This window comes from Canis lupus, chromosome 7 (genome assembly GCF_003254725.2).
Source record: "Canis lupus dingo isolate Sandy chromosome 7, ASM325472v2, whole genome shotgun sequence".
In the NCBI taxonomy this organism is placed as follows: domain Eukaryota; kingdom Metazoa; phylum Chordata; class Mammalia; order Carnivora; family Canidae; genus Canis; species Canis lupus.
In genome coordinates this window covers 54,603,111-54,625,382 of record NC_064249.1, presented here as the reverse complement: position 1 = coordinate 54,625,382, position 22,272 = coordinate 54,603,111, and the positions used below count along the sequence as shown (strand labels likewise).

Below are 22,272 nucleotides of genomic sequence, written 5' to 3'. Positions count from 1 at the left end.
TTGTCCAGTAAAGAAAATATGACTAGAGCTCAGTTGTTATTTCTAGACCTGACTTAGTTCAGGAGGGAAAGTATGTCAAAAGAATCAGGCTTTGGGGGCGCATGGGTGGCTCAGTTTGGTTGGGCATCAGCCTTGGGTTCAGGTCATGATCTCAGGATCCTGAGATCGAGCCCTGTGTTGGAACTCCCTGCCTGCTTCTCCCTCTCCTCCCCGCTCATGTGCTCTCTGACTTAATGTGCTCTCTCAAATAAATAAATAAAATCTTAAAAAAAAAAAATCAGATTTTGGCTGTGACTTGGAACAGAAGAGGAAAAGGGCAAGAGATTTGAGAGAGAGAGAGAGAGAAGTAGGAGTTAAAAATATATAGTGTGCATTGATCGAAGTCTCTAAAACTTGTGACCTCTTGTAGAGGTCCTGGCCAGTGTGTGTTGTTGCATAAGCCTGAAATTCTCTTCCAGTGTTCTTCCTTAGATTTCTGTGATCCCATTTTTTTTAGAAGTACTATTTGTTTTTGTTTTGCTTTGCTTTAAAGACATTAATTTTTTCTTTAGTGTCAGCTTATCCTGGCAAAGCCCTGAGTGGAGGTCACTTGTCAAAACTGCCAGAGGCATGAACTTGTCAGAGAGATTTTCTCACACTCAGTTTTACTTTGATTATAAATACTAGTATTCCTTTATTTAAGAGCCCCCACCCCCACTCCCATGATTCCTTGCAGGGTTTGTATGTGGTGGTCAACAAATCAGGAGAAAGGGAAGCTACTAAAGTGGGCTCCACCCCCACCACATCTATTTCCCTTTTGTTGTTTTGAAATAGCCAAATATGTTTTTAAGTTGTTGTTAATGTAGTTTTTTAAATTCCACTTCTGGATTTTACACGATAATGGAGATTTAAGCCCAAATTCCCACAGTTTTTTTTTTTCAGGAACACGTTAAGTGTTCCTTCTATTGCCACCCTCCACCCCCCTCAGTGCAGAGATAAATAATGCACAGCCCCTTCTGGAAAAGCCCCTTGGGTTAGGGACAGCACTTGGTGGGAGGCATCTGAGAAGGGGGGGGGACCCACACCTGACCCCAGAAAAGTAATTTTGTGATCACTGTCCTAATACCCAGCCAGGGGTAAAGTGATTAGTCCTGTAATTTTCAAAAGCTTTCAGAAATGGAGCATGTACGTGAAAACTGAATGTATGTGTCCCCTACCATGACCTCTGAATGTAAGTTTTAACACAGCCACGAGGCACAAGTCTGAGCATTGCCGAGTGGCTTGCATAGTAAGGTTCCTTCACCCTGACAGGAAGACGCTTGAGAAAAGTGAAAGGTTTATCTCCCTTGATCCCCAGATTTTTAGGATAGTTGCATTGACCATCACTGGGTTAAAAATAGTACAGTATACTATTAGGCAAAAAGACAAATGAGAACATCTATTCCCATCTACACAATATGCTCGGAGAAACAAAGGGCATATATAATGGAGACTAGATAGATAAGTCAATGTGTACCTTTTTTGTTTTTTTAACTGGCATTATGTAAATGGATTACCTAATCAGTGGTGGTTTAACACTTTAATAGCACGAATTTAAAAAATTAAGTGAGTTTTCATTTTAACCATGAGGCTTACATGCTGAAGTATGTTTGGGAAACATCTCCAAATACTTAGGACTTAACTGAAGTCTCGTGGATGATAGTAAAGATTGGCCTAATGCCGGTACTCCTCTTACATTAAAACCACATCACAAGTCACAAATGAAACGTGCCCCTCCGGCATCTGCCCCAGGGAGGTTGCACGCCCTGCAGCCCATCATCCGGATTTTGTTTCATTTTCTCCTGGGTGCCCCAGAGCTGCTGCCTGTGCTGATCTGTGATGTGTCCAGCCTGCTTAGTATGCTCCGTGAATATTGCACTAACTGCAAAGTAATCCTCTGTGAGATTTCTTTCTTGATACCGTCTTTGAATTTTTGTTTTCTTCTCTTCCTTGGAGCACCTGCTGTCAGGTACCCTGCGGGCCCTTAAAGCTGGAGGTTACATTGCCTATGCCTTTTTTTTCCCCCCCACTCTGCTGCAGTCCTGTGGGCCTCCCTGGCTCCTGGTGCAACCTCCCACCTTCTGGAAGTTATTGAGCAATATCTGGCCTTAATGTGACCCCTGTGATAGTGCCACACAGCCATCTGCATTCACAGCACCAGCCCCCTCACCCCCTAGTCTGGGGGAAGGCTGAGTGAATCCCCATGGAGACTGACCAATTAAGAATAAACAAAAGGGAAGCTTTGAATGCATTATCCTAGCTATAGGGGACTGCTCACCATCAATAATCACGAAATAGAAAGCTTGTGGAGCTGTTGGGCTGAACATCTTGCTAAGAGGGGGTGCGTGGTGGGTACAAGGAGGGGTACGAGCCAGGCAACGGAGTGAAGGCTTCCCAGGTGGGTGTGCCAACCTCTCCCTCTTCCCTCCTTGCTGTCTTGTCCTGTGTCTGGGAGCAGAGTAAATCTGCCCCTCTAACACTAGTTCTCCAGCGGGAGGGAGAAAGAGAGAGCCTTCAGCCACCTAGGCAGAGGGAATGTAGACCTGTAAAGTGTGTGCTAAATCCCCTAGTAGTGGGGTTAGCAATGCACAGTAAATTGAAAGGCAAGTTTGGTGTTGGAGAAGCCAGATGTTCTCTCTCTAGGATTTCGGCCAGGCAGATAGCATCGTTATAATGCTGACTGACAGATGTCAGCATGAATAACAACGAATGGATTTCCAGCCTGTGTGATGAGTGTGGACAGGACTGAGGAGGTAGCCTGTGCCATCCAGCACCTCTGTTCCTACTCCCATGTTAAGACCAGTTGGGGTTCTCCAAGTCCCCACTGCTTTGGAGAAGTAGGGAGTTGTAGCAGGCCAAAGTTAGGCTCTGGTGAGAGCCTTTTTATGCCAACCCCACCCCTTTCTAACTATATGATCTAGGGCAAATTTTTTAGCTTCTTAAGCCTCATTTTCCTTCTGTCCAGATGGAGCGCCTGGGTGGCTCAGTCGATTAAACGTCTGCCTTTGACTCAGGTCATGATCTCAGGGTCCTGCTCATGCATGTGCACTCTCTCAAATAAATAAATCTTAAAAAAAAAAAAAAACCCACCAACTTCACAGAGTTCTTAATGAGGATTTAAATGAACAGCAGAATATAAAGCATGCTAAGCAGTGACTGGTGCAAAGTAAATGCTTTTTCTCGTGTCAGCTAGTGTTGTCATTTGGAGTTCAGTCTACTCTGTCACTCTTTGTCTGTAATCATCTATTATCTTTGTGGCCTCAGTATCTAGCATAAAACCTGGCATGCAGCAGATGTTAAAAGTCCAAAATGAGTCTTGAAAAAAATTCAAGCAGATTAGGCTGTAGTCTTTTCCCCTTTATCAATTTAGGAATAAGCTTACATACAGTAAACTGCATCCATTTAGAGTGTATGATTCAAGTATGTATGCCCTTGAAACCATCACTCCCAGAAGATGCCTGGGACTCCTCTTTGTCCATAGCCCCATGTAACCACTGCTTCACTTCATCACACATGGTGGTCATTGCTTACATGGTCACCACACAGTAGGTCACATTTGATATAAATGGAACCATACAGATTGTATTCTTTAGGGTCTGACTTCTTTTACTCAGCGTAATTTTGAGATTCATCCAGATTGGATTTATCAGCAGTTTGCCACTCTTTGTTGCTGAGTAGTAAGCCATTGTATGGCTACACCATATTTTATCATTCATCAGTTGATGAACATTTGGGTTGTTTCCAGTTCTTAGCAATTATGCATAAAACTGCTGTGAATTTTCACATACTAGTCTTTATGGGAATATGTTTTCATTTCTCTGCAATAAATACCTATGAGGGGAATGGTGGAGTCATAGAGTCAAACCTAAGAAACTACGAATGTCCAAAGTCATCGTGCCATTTCATATTCCTGCCAGCAGCATGTGAGAGGTCTAGTTGCTTCACATCCTTGACAACAGTTGGTATTGTCAGTCTTCTAAATTTTGGCCATCCTTACAGATGTATAAAAAGTATCTCATTAAGATTTTAATTCATATTTTCCTGGTAATGAATGATGTTAAGTGTCTTAGATGCTTATTGGCTTTTTGTGTGTCTTTAGTGAGGTGTCTGCAGTCAGTTTTCTGTTTTTTAAAATTAGATGTTTTATCCTATTATTAAGAGGATTGTAAAAAATAAATCCTGGATACTGTAATATAGTCTTGTCTTAGATTTTACTGGATATGAGTCTTGAGTTCTTCTTAACCTCCATATAGACACCTCAAGAAAAAGAATAGTTGATTTTTCTGGTCTTTGTCTACAGTGCCTTTTCTAGCAGTTAGGTCCAACTCCCTGTGAGTACATATTCAGTGATTCTATTAAAATAGATTTCTAAAACGTGAAATGACAGGATCATTCTTCGAGTTCAGGGGAAAAAACAAACAACCACTATACCCCCTTAAAAGTTGCATATGAATAAGTTAAATTTAAAAGCTAAGTTTTCTCTGACATCTTGATAGCTAGGGGATGCTTTTATAATTCTGTGGAGAAGAACCCAATGATTACATAGGTATGTTTTTCTTTGTATTGCATGTCCCCTTAACGCTGGATCAAATTTTCCACTCCTATGTTTGAGGAAAATGTGTGTTGAAATGTTTTCTTCTTTAAAGGTAGCAAGGAACAATTTTCATACTTAAAAACTTTTGCCCAGAGTAGTTAAAGAGAGTGTGTATGTGTGTGTGTGTGGGGGGGGGGGGGAGAATTTGGAGGCAAATATCCCCCAACTCTTCCTCGATGTATTCTCATTTTAATTTGGCAGCTTTGTCTATGCCAGTTTGACTCCTAAATTCTGGAAACTCTTAAGGAATAATTTCCTTAAGTAGAACTGAGAAACTGGGAAGCTAACACCCAGTAAGGTCTTTGGTTTACCTGAAAGGATCAACTGAGTAACCCTGTAATTTTTGACAGAGTGGGGATGCTTAGTTTCCAGAATCTTTGCAGCCAAAAGCCAAGTTTCTTAACCACGTATGTTTCAAAATCCAAAGAGACTATAAAATATAAGGTCATTTATGATTTTGCAAATGCCATAGGTCTATTAGTAAATTTTTTTAGTTTAACCTATTTCATTTGCCATTTATTCATCTTATTGCAAAACTTTCAGGCCAAATTCCAGATAAGTTGCTGCTTCCATGATGGCAGTAATGTCTTGCTATCTAGGTTACAGATTATTTTCTGTGTTCTGGTTGGGGCTGAGCAGGTCACAGGCACTCAGATAATCACTTGAGAATTGAGTGTGTTCTTTTTGCTTTAATTGAGGTTGTTCCATGAAAGGAAGCCAAATACCATTAGACAGGACATCCTGTGATTCCCTTAGTTTACGATGGCCAAGGACGGGACTTTTTTTTAATAATATAAGATGATTTCTTGTTTCCTTTTCTGTTAAAATGGGAGCCCAGAACCAATGATGTCCATTTGGCTTTAAAGAGTCTAACAAACAACTGAACCTCCACCAAAAATCACCTGAAGATTTTTAGAATGTGAAAAAATGTCCATGTCTTTTTATGTGAGCCAACAATGATTTGGTCATTGTTAGCATTTAAGTGGCCACCAGTTTCGTCTTGAAATAATAATTAACTCTAAAAGAGGGATCCCTGGGTGGCGCAGCGGTTTGGCGCCTGCCTTTGGCCCAGGGTGCGATCCTGGAGACCCGGGATCGAATCCCACGTCGGGCTCCCGGTGCATGGAGCCTGCTTCTCCCTCTGCCTGTGTCTCTGCCTCTCTCTCTCTCTCTGTGACTATCATAAATAAATAAAAATTAAAAAAAAAAAATAATTAACTCTAAAAGAGGAAATGACCAAACTAGAAGTTCTTGGAGTTAAGCATGCTACCATAAAAATTGTAGAATCAGGTACCTTGCAGTACACCCACCTACACAATGAAATGTAGTGCACATATTACACATGAAGAAGATAGAAAAATAATCACAATATGTTAAGAGAATCAAGCTGATCGTATTGGTTTTCTAGGCCTGCTATAACACTATTACCACAAACTAGGTGGCTTGAAATTTATTCCCTCAAAGTTGTGAAGACTAGAAGCCTGAAATGAAGATGTTGGAAGGGCTATGCTCCCTCTGAAGGCTCTGGAGGGGAATCATTCTTGGCCTTTCCCTGTCTGATGGCTCTGTGTGTTCCCAGTAGCTCCCTCTCTCCAATCTCTGCTTCTGTCACCACGTGACCTCCTTCCCTGTGTGGCTGGGTCTGTTTCCACATGGCCTTCTTAGAAGGACACTAGCCTTTGGATTTAGGGTCCTAATCCAGTATAACTTCTAACTAATTATATCTGCAAAGACTGTTTCCCAATAAGATCATTTAGGAAGGTTTCAAGTGGACGTGAATTCTGGGGGCGGGGGCGGGGGCGGGGGTCACTGTTCAACCTATTACGTGTGTGTGTGTGTGTGTGTGTGTGTATACACATATACCCATTTTTATATGTATAGAATTCATACATCGCACGCATTCCTATAAAAAATAAGAGGTCTTTAATTTTCTGGGGGTTTTTTTATAGTGAAAAAATACTGTTTAATATAACTATTTTTTAAAATAGTACTTTGACATCACATTTTAAAGTTTTTTTTATTAACCTCCTACTTTGAGTTTGTTTTCTGCACCTCATCAAACTAAGACATTTAATCTTAAAATAATCTTTTGTAATATTTATACATACAAATATGTATATGAGTCAATATTTATGGTATTGTGCTTATTATGCTTATTATACTGTAACAATAGCTAAAATTGAACTAAAGCAGATCTTTAAGATACTGAATAAACCAGTATAATACTTGCTATCTGATTTAAGTCTGAGGAGGCAAGAAAAAAAAGTTATACTCAATTGTTGAATTCAAATCTAACTTCTTAAATGTTTTAAAAGTCTCTAAATCAAATTAATCTTAGAAACTAAACCTAGAAGCTAGGCATGGGGTTAGGATTTCATTTGTTCAAATTGGCTCAAATACTGGGTAACTCCTAACATACATCCTCTCTAAAACTAACTTCATCCACTCACCGTTCTTATTCTTTAGACTTTTTTAATCTATAGTAATAGCTCTAGTTACTTAGTCAAATGGTTCATAAGGGCTTCGCCTAAGTAATTTCCTTTCCCTTAATTAGTGCTGAATGCTCATTAATCACTTGCTGTTTTTCTGTCTTTAGATATCTTAACAAAACACTCTAAACTCAGTAGAGACTAGATCCCCCACATTTGTTAAATGACAACAGTTTTAAATTTTGTCATTGCTCCTATAAGTTCTCCTACCAGAGAGCTGCACAATCAGAAAGGGAGGCTTCAATTTAAGAAACTCCATGCTTCTACTTTTTAACAAACACAAAGCTTTTGCCATGTATCTGATCTTATTTCTGCATCCGATTCAGTTTGGACAAGGCACAGATTTTATCCAGTGTTGACTCAAATGCTCAATACCTGTACTTCCCTTGGAGACTCACAGTGTTAATACACTGATGCAAGAAATGTTCTAACTTTTGACTTGTAGCAAAGCAGTAGACAGGGAAGTGGAGGGGTATTGCAAGGTGTGTATGTAAACTGATTTTTGTTGGGTGCATCTGATATAAAAGTCTGTTGGGGGCACCTGGGTGGCTCAGGTCGTGAACCTAGGGTGCTGGGATCGAGTCCTGCATCAGGCTCACTGCAGCGAGCCTGCTTCTCCCTCTGCCTATGTCTCTGCCCCTCTCTGTGTGTCTCTCATGAATAAATAAATCTTTAAAAAAAAGTCTGGTCTCTTCATTACAATAATAAATGGTAGATGAGTTCATTGTTTAAAAGGAAAACAAGGGGTGCCTGGGTGGCTCAGATAGTTAAGCATCTGCATTCAGGCTCAGGTCATGATCTCTCGGGGTCCTAGATCGAGCCCCATATCAGGCTCCCTACTCAGTGAAGAGTGTGCTTTTCCCTCTGCCTCACCCTCCCCACTCGTGCTCCTGCGAGTGTGTGCTGGCACGCGCACTCTCTCTCTCACACATCTTTTTAAAAAATAAAGCAAGACAAAATAACATGCACCTTTTCTATTCCAGTATACAAGGAAGATAGGGTTGGTATCTAGTTGCCCAAAGAGTAGGGAGGAAGAGAGAAGGATGCCCTGTGACTCTGGGGTGGAATTACAGGAAGTCAAGGGGGAAATCCATTCCAACCAAAATGAATCCTTTTACCTGGGAAAGGAAGTTTTGGGGTCGATGGCCTGCAGAAGCGGTGACAAAACAGTGTGCCTGTTTTTGATGGTGTTTCCTTATTGCAACACCAATTTGGCTGAACATTACTAATCTTAGCTCAAAAAAGACTGAAATTAACATTTCCTGTTCTCCTAATGTGCAGCCATCTTGTATATAATTCACAGGATGTTCTCTAGGGTGGGAAGCAGGTTCCATAAAAAAACTCATCAGTGCCTTGTCTTATATATGTATTATTTATGAAGTTTAATGTTATACTGTTTCTCCAGTTGGCCATTTTGGTTCTGTGTCAATCTACTATGAAAATAATTAAATAGCAAGGGATATGCATGTACATTACCCATTTGGGAGTCAGATTCACCAAAATGTATTTTAACACTGGCCTGCACATCCCTCATCCTTTTAGGCTTAATTTTATTGGTATTTCACTTTCCATTTCCATCTCAAAAAATTCTCATAAACTTTTTATAAATGAATTTTACTGTAGTACAGACCTTTGGATAGGCCCTAACCTCTAAGAGTGAGATACCAAGAGATTTATTTTTTTAAATAGATTTCTCTAAACATCCAGTCCAGATACCAATCTAATGTATTTTATTAGGCTTAAAAAAGTTATAAGCAGTAACGTATGTGGTCTCCATCCATTTTGATTAAATGAATACAAAAGCATATTGAAAGAGTATCGTCCAAAATAAGTAGTAACTAGAAATGTGAAGTATGGTGATTCCTAAAATATTAGCATGGCTTATATGTTACAGCTGGCAGGTTTTTGAGCCAAAAATTGTTCCCGGCAATAAACTAAGTAGTCACCCAAATCTCTACGTTTCAAGCTCTTCTTCAGGAAAACTCATTTGGTTGAAGTGAAAATGTACAATGAGGCCTTGGTAGAACTATAAAAAGGAAAAATGGTTTTATTGAAGAGCACAATTGTGTCTCATTTGGAGTTCTTTTTTCTTCCCACTTACTCTAATGACATAATAGAGTAGAAAGGGGCTTTGTTGAGAAAGTCAAGAATCCTAGAATCAGCGGTAGCTCCAAATCCCAGTTCTTCCACTCAATTGCGACTGACTACAAGTCAGTCACTAAACCTGAGTCTGTGTGTGTCTTTTCCCACATGATGGCACAAAAGCAGTAGCTATCACATAGCATTGTGAAGACGAAATGAGAAAATGTGTTACCTATTTCTCTAAAGAAAAGGACATCCAGATTGATGAGGCATATGTGTCCAAGTTTAAGAATCCAGCTGATAGTCGCTCTGGAGCCAGAACCCAGTCAGTGCCTGTTATTCCTAGATCAGTGCTCTCTTGAAGCTGCAGAATAGCTACTGAGATTTTAATGTCCATGTTGGAGACCTAAAAAATGGCACATTTCTCTATGTGATTCTTTTTTAGGCCTAAAAGAGGCCTTGAATCCATTCAACCCTAATGTATTCCCTCCAAACTATCACATATTGTGTTAGAGACCTACATTGGCAGTTGCTTATTACATGGTATGATTTCAGACACCTTGTGAATTTCCACTCCCCATGAAATTGTCCCACCCATACTTTCGTTGGGCATTTACTTTGTTGAAGACCCACTATGTGCCAGGCACTGCTTTAGACAAAGAAGAGACAGCAGTTAACAAAATATATTCAATAAAGTATCTGCCTCTATAGGTCTTACATTCTGGGGGCAGGAGGTGGTGAACAGGCAGCAAACAGATGAGATCATAATGGACTGTGTTAGTAGCAAAAAGGGAAGAAGAGGGTGACATGGGAATAGCTGGAGGAAGCCACTTGAGAGGGTGGGCAAGAAGAGCTTGCTAAGGAGTTAATATTTGAGCTGAACCTGAAGCATGAGATGCTTCTGGCCAGGGTGCCAAGTGCTAGAAGAGACCTCTTTCTGCCTAAGGCCTTGAAGGATTATCGTTGAAGCTATCATGCCTCATTTGTTTTTCTATTATGAGGAGGTTTAGGGAAGGCAAACAGCTAAAGATGCTAAGTACCCGGTGAGGAATCAGCACCAACAGCGCACAGTACCTCAAGGAGGGGGGCAGAAGTGGGCACATCCCCGCAAAATTCACCTACCACACAACCTTGCCTAGTGTTGGCATGTTCATTCAGCCATCACATACTCTTCTGCATTATTTTGTGCACCTAATTTTATGCATGATGGATTAATTACTGAGTATGATTGCCCACCGTGGTGGGTACAACACCCATACCCTGAAAGGTTGACCTGAGGTCACGCTGAGGGGAGGCTTGGGACCTGACTGGAAATGACTTGGATCATGGGAGAGAGCTAAGGTCAGAGTGAGAGGAAACAGAGCCAAGTAGGGCTGGGAAAATAAACAGAAGGCATATGGTCAAGAACGAGTAGATGTTCTGGGAGCCAAGTTGGGGGTGGGAGTGGGGCACTGAGCAGAAGTTGGTGCCCTGAGGAGACCAGCCAAGCCTTGTGGCATGGGAATGAGCTCTGGGTCATTGAAATTATTTTCAGAGCATGGACCAAGCCACCACCCACTGTTTGAAACAGATGGACATTTAAGCAAATATAATCAGCTACATTTCTGACCATAAGAAGAAATGTATGCCTGTGTGTGTGTGTTTAGGTCCTTAGCCTTTTACTTTCTTTATACGCAACTGAATTTCATATCTGTGAACATCACAAATGCCACCGAGAACTGTTTTAGAATTCAAAAATTTCATTCTTGGGATAAAAGCCAAGTTTCCAAGTCATTTCAGGGCCATAACTATTGACTCATTAATTCCGAGTTTGAAAAAATCAAAACCTATATATACTGTTTTGAAAGTTGCATTTGTGTCATCTCCTTACAGTACTGTGGGCAGCCCAACTAAGGAAGCACCTCCTGAATAGTACCTGATGGGCCTGGCATGGATAATAATGACGCTGTTAAAATGGAGGTAGATCTTCAAGGCTAGCTATAGTATCTCCTTTCGCGTGTGTGCATCTTTCTCTTTTAAAAAAAAAAAATAGTGCCAAGTACTGGTACTCTTGTACAGTTACTATTACTTTTTTAAAAATAGTACATGGTGATATGACAAGAGCAAATTGAATTGTTTTTAAAATTAACAGTTAAATGGTAAAAGAGATGAGCATCTGGAAGAAGTATTTTCTGTTCATTCTCTCTGAGAGGTGGCAGTTATTAGCTAGAGCTAGGACCTCTGTCACGCTAGATGAAACTTGGTGCTCACATTAAGAGTGTTATCATTAAGCATCATCATCATTAAGTGGTGGCTGATACTGAGGAGCACATTAATAATTGCAATTCTAGCCTGCCTAGAAAAGCCTGATAAAACTCCTGTTGGATCCGGCATTTTCCTAAGCAGCCTAGTATCAAAGTTCCTTAGGTTGGTTTTCTTCACCAGCTCCACCTTGTGAATAGCCTGATCTCAAGAAAATATATCACGATATCATTGTCACGGCGGCCGGCCGTGTGCTGACGTTCCTCCACCGTCCTTGTCTGAGGTCGGAGCTGCGTCCAGCTCTGCTCCCGAGGAGGCCCTTCCCCCAGCTGGTGGAACTCTCCAGGGAAGGCCGTGCTTGGAGGAGTTAGCCTTGCCTTGTCTGTCTCATCCCATAGCAGAGTCCCAGAGCCTCGTAAAAATAAAACAGATGCACATCTGCCTGCGGCGGCCTAAGTGTGTTGTTATTACCTGAAGACCATAAATGACCTCTTAAATTCTCATCCCAGCCCTACAATCCACGCAGACATCATTCATTCCACAAGTTAAATGGAAGCCTTTGGACCCAATTTTAAAGGAAATTCAGTGCTGTTTCTGTGCGGTGTCTCCAGGGAGATTTCATCTTGTCTGGGTCTGTCTCTGAGATCCCCTCTGTAACGCTGGCTTCCCTGGGTCCTGATCCCCCTCCTCAAACAAATACTGTCTCCCTGCCCCCACGTTGCAGGTCACAAGTAAAGAGAAAGTGATGAATTGAGAATTATCTGGAGATAGCCTTTCGTTGGTGAAATGTTTAAGTCCTACCCCTCACGGTATTGAATCTAGAGAATGAATTATGCACAGCTGAAAAGCGGGGAAGTTTCTGGTTCAGGGGACACATTTACGCGTCACTCCCTGCTGATGCCCAGTTCATTATGAGGGACAGCCACAGGAGATTTCACATCCGTCTTTTGTTAGGGAGGGAGCCAGGAAGGAGGCACTCAGGCTGAATCTAGTCGTGTTATTACAAGGCTTTTCAAAGGAAAACTCGCTCATTTAAGTGACTGCTGTGGGATTGAATCTCTTTGGTCCCCCTCAGATGGAGTGGACAACATAGATTCTAACGCAGAAGTGGTCTTGGAGAACAGCTTTGGGGATTTCTTCCTTTGGCTAGTATGGGATCTGCTGCTTCAAAATATTTACAGGTTATTATAGAAAGATGCCACTTGTAAGAGAAGAAAATATTCAGTGTTATATCAATGATTGGCTAAATCTCTTTTTAAAATCCTATAGTTGTGGGGCGCCTGGGTGGCTCAGTCGGTTAAGCGTCTGTATTCAGCTTGGGTCATGATCCCATGGTCCTGGGATGGAGCCCCATGGTGGGCTCCCTGCTCAGTGGGTGGGTCTGCTTCTCCCTCTGCCTCTGCTGTTTTCCCTCCTTGTGTGCGCGTTCTCTCTCTCTGTCAAATAAATAAAATATTTTTTGAAAAAAAGAATAAAATCTTATCATTGTGAATGCTTTGGAGTATTTGCAGAATGGCCATTTCTGCTAAAATGACAAAGAATTATTTCTGAGTAAAAAGCAGTTTGCAAATCTGTTTGAAATAATGTACCCCCCCCCCCCTTTACATGGTAGGTAGGAGCAGGCCAACCTTGACAGTCTTCAAAAACTTGAGGCAAAGAACACCATGTGAGATAGGAACTAGAAGTGAGGGCTTGACCTAGACCAAGTGTAAGTCCAATCACTGGTTTAAAACAAACAAAAAAAAACAGGTGTTCTTATGGCTCACAGGTGCTTTTTCTACCTTGGCATGTATGGAGAAATGGTACAAACAACTTCTGAGGCATTTTGAAAGGAATGCTAACACCTGGGCAGCAGGACATGGCTTCCATGAAGCACTGACACCTTTCAGTATTACTGAAGAAACCACTTGGGTTATGGATTGTAAGGACTTCAGAAATCCTTATGTGCCTAAACTCATGTTTCTCAGGTGAAAGAAAATCACATCATTCTTTGTACCTCTTCTCCAGGCCACTCTTGGTTTTCATTTATGAGAATCTGGGTGAAGGGTGGATTGCATGGATTTATCTTAGACTGGTAGAGGGAGATTCTCCTCTGAGGGAACATGTTGAGAAGAGAGACCTGTTAATGAGAGCAAAGACGGACAGGCACAAATCTGGGTATAGTTGTCAGATGTCAGACATCTGTGTGTGAATGGAGTGTATTGGCAAAGGGTGGGTTGAAGTTTCAGAAATTTTGTGTCAAATGTTAAGTTTCCAGTTGCATGCAGCCTCCCTTAGGGAGAGGCATAAAGAAGGTAACTTACGTCAGGAAGGTATTTTAAAGGTTCAGCTTCAGAATGGGGTAAATCTCAGCCAAGTGGGGCCTTCTTAGAGTGGCAGACAGTAGTCAACCACTTATGGAGGGCTGTTCTTCTACAGATGGTCGTGTCTAAACTTGGGAAGCCTGGCAAACTCAGACGTTAGTTGTAGGGGGAAGAAATCAAAATCCAAATAAGTTCCACATGCCTCATTCCCAGAATTAATTTCTCAGATTCCTCTCCTTATAGCCGCACACCCAAAACAGGACCAGAGCCAGGATCCTGGGACACCTGGCCTGTGGCAAGCCTTACCAAAAGAAACACTGTTTCCTTCAAAAGGAGTGAGTGAAAGCGTGAAGGGAGGAAGTGAGGAAAAGTAGCTGCTTCCCCCCACCCCCATCCTCCCAGAGGATGGGAGGATGGCTATGATTTATTTGTAAGGGTTAGGGTGGGGCAGAGAGGCAAAATGAGTTACATAAGAAATAATTTCAGAGTAAACCTTCCATGGTGCATGGTCTCTTTATTCTGTAGAATTTGGAATTACTTACCTTTCTTAGCCATTAATTTTTCTTGACTGAGTCTTTGGAAATGAGTAAACTTAAAAATTAGTATATTAAGGGGCACCTGGCTGGCACAATTGGTGGAGCTTGTGGCTCTTGATTTTGGGGTTGTGGGTTTGAGCCTTATGTTGGGTGTAGAGATTACTTCAAAATAAAATCTTTTTTAAAAAATTAGTATTTTGAAATTTTCTTAACTGAAGCATAATTGATATGCAGTATATTCTACTAGTTCATGTGTACAACAGTGATTTAACATACATTGTGAACTGATCCCAAGAAGTCTACTTACTGAGTCACCTTACAGAGTTAATACAATGGTTATTGACTGTATTCCCCCTGCTGTACATTACATCACCCAGAATTATAACTGGAGACTTGTATCCCCTGATCTCCCTGCACTCATTTCACAGACCCCTTTCCCTTTCCCCTCTGGCAATTGCCACTATGTTCTATCTAGGAGTCTGGGTTTTGTTTTTTTAGATTCCACTTGTGAGTGAAATCATGTGCTATTTGTCTTTCTCTTTCTGACTTCACTTAGTGTAAAACTCTCATAGTCTATCCATGTTGTCACATGTCACAAATACCAGGATTGCCTTTTTAAGGCTGAGTAGCTCTGTGTGTGTGTGTGTGTGTGTGTGTGTGTATCACATCATCTTTATCTATCATTAATGCGCACATCATTTTCCGTGTCTTGGCTATTATAAATAATACTGCAATGAACATAGGGGTGGGTGTATCTTTTCAAATTAGTGTTTTTGTATTCTTTGGATAAACATCCAGAAGTGGAATTGCTGAATCATATGGTAGTTCTATTTTTAATTTTTTGAGGAACTCCATACTGTTTTCCGTGGTGGCTGCACCAATTTACATTCCCACCAGCAGTGTGTGAGGATCCCTTTTCTCCACATCCCCACCAACACTTGTTAGTTTTTGTCTTTTTTTTTTTTTTAAGATTTTATTTATTTATTCATAGATACAGAGAGAGAGAGGCAGAGACACAGACAGAGGGAGAAGCAGGCATCATACAGAGAGCCTGACGTGGGACTCGATCCAGGGTCTTCAGGATCACGCCCTGGGCTGCAGGCGGCGCTACACCGCTGCGCCACCAGGGCTGCCCAGTTTTTGTCTTTTTGATGCTGGCCCTTCCAAGAGGTTTGCAGTGATATCTCATTGTGGTTTTGATTTGCATTTCTCTGATGATTCATGACGTTGCACACCTTTTCACATGCCTGTTGGTCGTCTTTGTGTTTTGGGAGAAAAATGTATTCAGATCCTCTGTCCATTTTTTAATAGGATTAGTTTTGTGACTGAGTTGTATGAGCTCTTGATACATTTTAGGTATTAACCCCTTATTGGATATATAATTTGCAGATGTCTTCTCCCAGTTCTCATTTTGTAGATGGTTTGCTTTGTCACGCAGAAGTTTTTTAATTTTCCACAGTTACACTTAGCTACCTTTGCTTTTGTTGCCCTTGTCTCTGGAGTCAGACCTGAAAAAACATTAAGACTAACAGTGAGGAGCTTACCACCTGTTTTTTTCTTCTAGGAGTTTTATGGCTTCACATCTTAAATTCAAGTCTATAATTCATTTTAAGTTAATTTTTGTGTATAGGTAAGATGTTGGCCTAGTTTCATTCTTTTGCAAGTAGCTGCACAGTTTTCCCATCACCATTTATAGAAAAGACTGTCTTTTCCGGTATTGCACATTCTTGTCTCCTTTGTCAAACTAATTGATCATACATGTATGTGTGGGTTTATTTCTGGGCTCTTTATTCTCTTCCATTGATTTATGTATGTTTATATCAATACCATACTGGTTTTTAAAAAGATTTTATTTATTTATTCATGAGAGACACACAGAGAGAGAGAGGCGCAGAGACACAGGCAGAGGGAGAAGCAGACTCCATGCAGGGAGCCTGACGCAGGACTCGATCCCAGGTCTCCCGGATCAGGCCCTGGGCTGAAGGCGGTGCTAAAGCACTGAGCTACCAGGGCTGCCCCAATACCATACTGTTTTGATTATTATAGCTTTGCAATATAGTTCAGAAGCAGGGGGCATGAGACCTCTGGCATTTTTCTTCTTTATTTATCAAGAGTGCTTTGGCTTTTTGGGGTCTTCTGTGGATCCATACAAGTTTTTATATTCTAGTTCTATAAAAAAAAATGCCATTGGAATTGCATTGAAGCTGAGATTGCTTTGGGTAGTATGGACATCTTAACAATACTTTTCTAATCCATAATCACAGAATATTTCTCCATTTATTGGTGCCTTTTTCAATTTCTTTCATCAATGTCTTGTATGAATTATTTTAATCCCTACCTTCAGGAAGATGAAGAATCCACATTTGTCAGGGAAGGCTATAATTCCTCCCCTGCCTTCCTCACAACATTCTTTCAAGGATCAAAATGGGAGCATGAAATCACTTTAAAATAATAGAAAAATTCCTTGTGTTATCCAAACGTTTCTGAATAAGCAGGGGCTAGTACTTTTACCTTTGTATTGTAATCTAGATTGACAGCCAAGAAATTATAATGAAATCTTAGGATTTTAGAGTGTGTCCACAACAAGCTAAGGTGATTAAATATGCTTTCACCAGCCTTGAGTTTAACATTTGGAAAAAGATCAGTTTTCTTCTGTGAACTGTTTAGTCACCTAAATACTTTAGACTTGAATGTATTGAAGTTGTATCTGTAGAAAAAGTGGGAGTTGAAGGAATTAGGAAGAGAAAAGCATGAAAGGCAGAGCAGAAATAGAACTCTTTTTGTGCCTTGGGGCCACCTGACTTGCTAGGGGTTAGGAAGAGCACCAGCCCTTCTGCAGGGAAAGGGCCTGGACCCAGCACTCTCTCTTAAAATCAGAAGGTATTGTGCTTTTGGATGGGATACTAATAAAGGGAGCAAAAAACAACCACAAAGTGAAATGAACTGCAAGTATCTTGGTGAAATTTGGAGGAAGGTTGATAAGAATATTCTAATCAGCACAAATTGTAAATAGAAATTAACTGTATTGGTTCCATTGCTATTAGCATGAAGTAGGTATGGAAATCTATTTAATGTGTTTTTATCATTTTATTTAAGAAAACATAAGAAAATAGAGGCACCTGGTTGGCTCTGTCAGTAGAGCATGGTCTTGAGGTCATGAGTTCAAGCCCCACGTTGGGTGTAGAGTTTACTTAACAAAAGAGGGGAAAAAAGCAAAGAAAACTTAAAATCTTCCTAACCTTTATTCACTCACCTTCATCTTGGTCTGCCCTCCATTCTGGTTTTCCCACAGGTCCCCTAAAGCAAGTTGCTCTTATTGCCGGGGTTTCTGGAAACTGCAGCTGTGTTGGTTACAGAGGGGGTGTGGTAGAGGTTAGAGTGGTGAGTCTAGTAACTAATTAACTGGAGTTTTTCTAAAGCAAAAATCAGGTGCTATTTAAACGTTTATAATGGTCTTCCTAACGTAATAAGCTCCTTCAAGGTACATAGTACTTTACCTGCCTTCAAGAACTGAATGTCTGTTTAGATATGGAAAGTTTGTTGACCTTAGGTGAATGTTATCAGTAAAGACTCAGAGGAGAGTGTGATTGATTGGCAAAACCTCCAGCCAATGAACGACTGGCTTCCCTGTTCTCAAGGATTTCTTAAAAGCAGTTGTAACTCACCCACCTGTTCCTTTGTCTACACTTCTGTTAGGAAACCCCAGAACATCTCTACTCGCTTCTATAGGGATTATCTCTCTAAATCGCAGGCCTGATTGGATCTCTCCTGCTTTGTGTTTAGTTGTTTTCAAATCATCTAAACAAAAAAATTTCATCCCAATTTGGCTGGATATCATCTAGCACAACTCTAGGCCTTGCAGCCTCATCTTGCAGTGATAGATTACATGGTAGAGCAAAAGCTTTCCAGTATTGCCTGAAGAAGAAACCATCAGAAGAGTACATCAGCTGCCAAAAGTTTGCCAGCAAATGAAAATTACTGCAGGCAGTTCAAAATGTTCTAAATTTTGAATTATCTTTACTAAGATTTTTATAACATTTACATAGTCATATGTTATTAACCAGATACTCAAAAACCTTTACAAGTGTTGTAGAAAAGCAGTAACTGTGGTCCCATTATCTGAAATGCCAATACCATGAGTTTTTGTGTTGTTTTGTTTTGTTTTGTTTTCAGGTCTTCAGGGGAAGAGACTTTAGAGATGAGGGTGCTTTGGGGGATAGATAGATATTTATTTTACATTTATAAAAAAAAAATCTGCGGGCACCTGGGTGGCTCAGTCAGTTAAGTGCCTGCCTTCAGCTCAGCTCAGTGATCTCCAAGTTCTGGGATCAAGCCCCACCTCGGGCTCCCTGCTCAGTGGGAAGCCTGCTTCTCTCTCTCCCTCTGCCTCTCCCCTCCTCATGCTCTCTGTGTTTCTCAAATAAATAAATAAATAAATTCTTTTTTAAAAATCTTCACTTAGCACAGTAGGTAGAAAGCAGATTTTTATTGTTATAGACATAATAAGCACTCCAAACACAACTCTTTTTTAAATATATAGGTTTTTGTATAAAATGAGATTTTTCTGTCCTATATAGCCATGCTTAAAATATTTATTTCTAAATACCATTTGTGACTAAACAAATAAGGAACCCTTGGAGAAATAACTGGTTCTACATGTAAGGCAAGAAATGTCCAAGTTGGGCCTGGGATATTTTGTCATACCAGAAAGCAAAGAGGTGATCAAAGACTACTGGGACCTTGTCAGAAGAACTAAAAAACCATCTTAAATAAGTTCTTGCAAGCTTACCCCCAGTGGAGATATAAACTGTGGTGGGTTGAAATGTGAACTGAAACATACTTGCCATGAGTTCATAATTATACTTCAAGAATAACCTCATTAGTAATGTTTGGAGAATATTAGAGAACTACCTCATTATTTTGAAAAATGGTAAATACAGCAAATCAGACATCTGCCCTGTCTTTGTTATATTACCAGTACCTCAGAAGGGAAACTTCTCTTTGTAGAATTATTCTAGGTGATAAATCAAAATAAATAATAGTATATGACTCTAAAGTCTCTAAAGAATTGGTGGATCTAAACAAATACTATTAACAGCTAACAGTATCCCAAAGGGAGTCAGACATAGGTGTCTCCTGATGGAAGTTCAAACGCTGCAAGGTAGTCCTGCCTCCAAACCCCCAATTAGAACTTGAATCCTATCTGGCCTGTAGATCAGATGGGCTATTTATAGGAACAGAAAGGACAGAGGAATATGTCATACCACACCGATGGGATGCAGTGACCAAAATCCAGATTGTAGAAACTGTACAAGGGGATCCCTGGGTGGCTCAGGCGGTTTGGCACCTGCCTTTGGCCCAGGGCGCGATCCTGGAGACCCGAGATCGAATCCCACATCGGGCTCCCGGTGCATGGAGCCTGCTTCTCCCTCTGCCTGTGTCTCTGCCTCTCTCTCTCTCTGTGTCTCATGAATGAATAAATAAAATCTTTTTTTTTTAATTTTTACTTATTTATGATAGTCACAGAGAGAGAGAGAGAGGCAGAGACACAGGCAGAGGGAGAAGCAGGCTCCATGCACCGGGAGCCCGATGTGGGATTCGATCTCGGGTCTCCAGGATCGCGCCCTGGGCCAAAGGCAGGCGCCAAACTGTTGCGCCACCCAGGGATCCCTGAATAAATAAAATCTTAAAAAAAAAAAAGAAAGAAAAGCAACAACTCAGTTCCTTAAACAATAGTAAAAAAAAAAAAAAAGATTACAAGGAAAATATTAGAAATGTAGAAGAAATCTATAGATAAAAGAAATTTACAGTACATATCAAAGAATCACAGTATATGAACCTTATTTGTCCAGATTCAAACTAAAAAAAATATAAGACATTATAATGCATATTTGATATTAAATTATTTGGGGGGCACCTCGGTGGCCTGGTTGGTTAAGCATCTGCCTTTGGCTCAGGTCACAATCCCAGCATTCTGGGATCAAGCCCCACATTGGGCTCCCTGTTCAGGAGGGAATCTGCTTTTCCATCCCTCTGGTCTTGTGCTGTTGCTCACTCTCTCTCTCTCTCTCAAATAAATCTTTTTTAAAACTAATTTTATTTTGGGATGCCTGGGTGGCTCAGCAGTTGAACATCTGCCTTTGGCTCAGGGTGTGATCCCAGTCCCGGGGTCAAGTCCCACATTGGGCTCCCTGTGAGGAGTCTGTTTCTCCCTCTGTCTATGTCTCTGCTTCTCTCTCTCTCTGTCTCTCATGAATAATTAAATAAAATCTTAATTTTTTTTAAATTTTTAGGTGTGATAATGCTATTTGAGTTTTTTTAATGGCCTTATCTTTCAGAGACAGATACTGAAATACTTGTAGGCAAAATGATAAAATGCTTGACACTTATTTCAAAATAGGGGATCCCTGGGTGGCGCAGCGGTTTGGCGCCTGCCTTTGGCCCAGGGCGCGATCCTGGAGACCCGGGATCGAGTCCCACATCGGGCTCCCGGTGCATGGAGCCTGCTTCTCCCTCTGCCTGTGTCTCTGCCTCTCTCTCTCTCTCTCTGTCACTATCATAAATAAATAAAAATTAAAAAAAAAAAAAAAAAAAAAAAACAAAATAAACTGGCTTGGGGAATGGAGACTAGGATTTGGGGCAGAGACTATTGACTAGTATAAATGGAACAGGATTGGCCAATATCGATAACAGTTGAAGCCAAGAAGTAAACACAACTGGTTTTTTATGTATTGAAAAACTTTCAAGGTAAGTTTTATATAAATGCAGTTTTTCTTTTTCTTCTTTTTTTAAACGCAGTTTTTCAAAATAGAAATTGATACACACATTTTACATAAAATTATGCAAGTAAGGGTACCTGGGTGGCTCAGTGGGTTGAGCATCTGACTCTTGTTTTTTGGCTCAGGTCATGATCTCAGCTTCATGAGATTGAGTCCCATATCTAGCTCTGTGCTAAGTGGGGAATCTACACGAGCTCTTGTCCCTCTGCTCCTCCCCCTGCTTGTGTTTTCTCTCTGTTGTATTTATAAAAAAGTACATAATTTTTAAAGATTTATTTCAGTATTATATGCACAGAATTAGTAAAGTTGCAGTTTCAACCAGGTTTAAATTTTTTTTTTCCCCAGTGTACACCTGTTAGAATGACCAAAATCTAAAACATTGACAATATCAAATGCTGGTGGGGATGTGGAGCAGCAGAAACTCTCATTCATTCATTGCTGGCAGGAATACAAAAATGGGTACAGCCACTTCGAATAGACATGACAGTTTAATAACTTCTTGTAAAATTAAGCCTACTCTTATCATACAGCCCTCTTTGGTATTTACCCAAATGAATTGAAAACATATCCACACAATAACCTGCACATGGATGTTTGTAGCAGCCTTATTCATAATTGCCACAACTTGGAGGCAACCAAGATGTCCTTTATTAGCTGAGTGGTACATTCAGACAGTGGAATAGTCAGTACTAAAAAGAAATGAGCTATCAAGCCATGAAAAGACATGGAGGAACCTTAAATGCACATTACTAAGTGAAAGAAGCCAATCTGAAAAGGCTACGTGCTGTATGATTCCAACTGTATGGCATTCTGGGAAAGGAAGAACTATGGAAACCGTAAAAAGATCTGTGGTTGCCAGGGATTGGTGGGAGGAAGGTATGAATTAGCAGAGCAGAGAGGATTTTTAGAGCAATGAAGCTGCTCTGTATGACACTACAGTAGTAGATACATGCCATCATGTGTTTGTGACAACTCCTAGAATGTACAACACCAAGAGTGAACCCTAATGTAAACTACGGACTTTGGGCAATGATAGTGCATCAGTGTAGGTTCATTGATTGTGACAGATGTACCAGCTGGTGTGGGGTATGGATACTGGCAGAGGTTGTGTATGTGGGGAGAAGAGGGTATGGGGAAAACTCTATACTCACATTAAATTTTGCTGTGAAGAGCTCTAAAAAAGTCTATTCGAAAAAGGGAAACCAGTTATACAAAACTATAGATAAAAAA

The 22,272-nt window shown here is 40.6% G+C and overlaps 1 protein-coding gene and 1 long non-coding RNA gene across 11 annotated transcripts in view; one reads left to right on the top strand and one right to left on the bottom strand.

Moving 5' to 3' along the window:
- MAPRE2 (microtubule associated protein RP/EB family member 2) overlaps positions 1–22,272 on the top strand; it is a 157,717-nt gene that overhangs the window by 70,603 nt on the left and 64,842 nt on the right. The gene's annotated exons all lie outside the window — the stretch shown is intronic.
- Positions 15,170–22,272, bottom strand: part of LOC125755463 (uncharacterized) — a 40,992-nt gene continuing 33,889 nt past the window's right edge. Inside the window, exons 3-4 of one of the 2 annotated variants that reach the window (XR_007412087.1) lie at positions 17,517–17,604; positions 15,170–15,771 (exon numbers count right to left, since the gene is read on the bottom strand). This is a non-coding gene — a long non-coding RNA (uncharacterized LOC125755463). Of the gene's footprint in view, positions 15,772–17,516; positions 17,733–22,272 lie in introns of those variants that run through there. The other variant, XR_007412086.1, reaches the window with a different exon arrangement.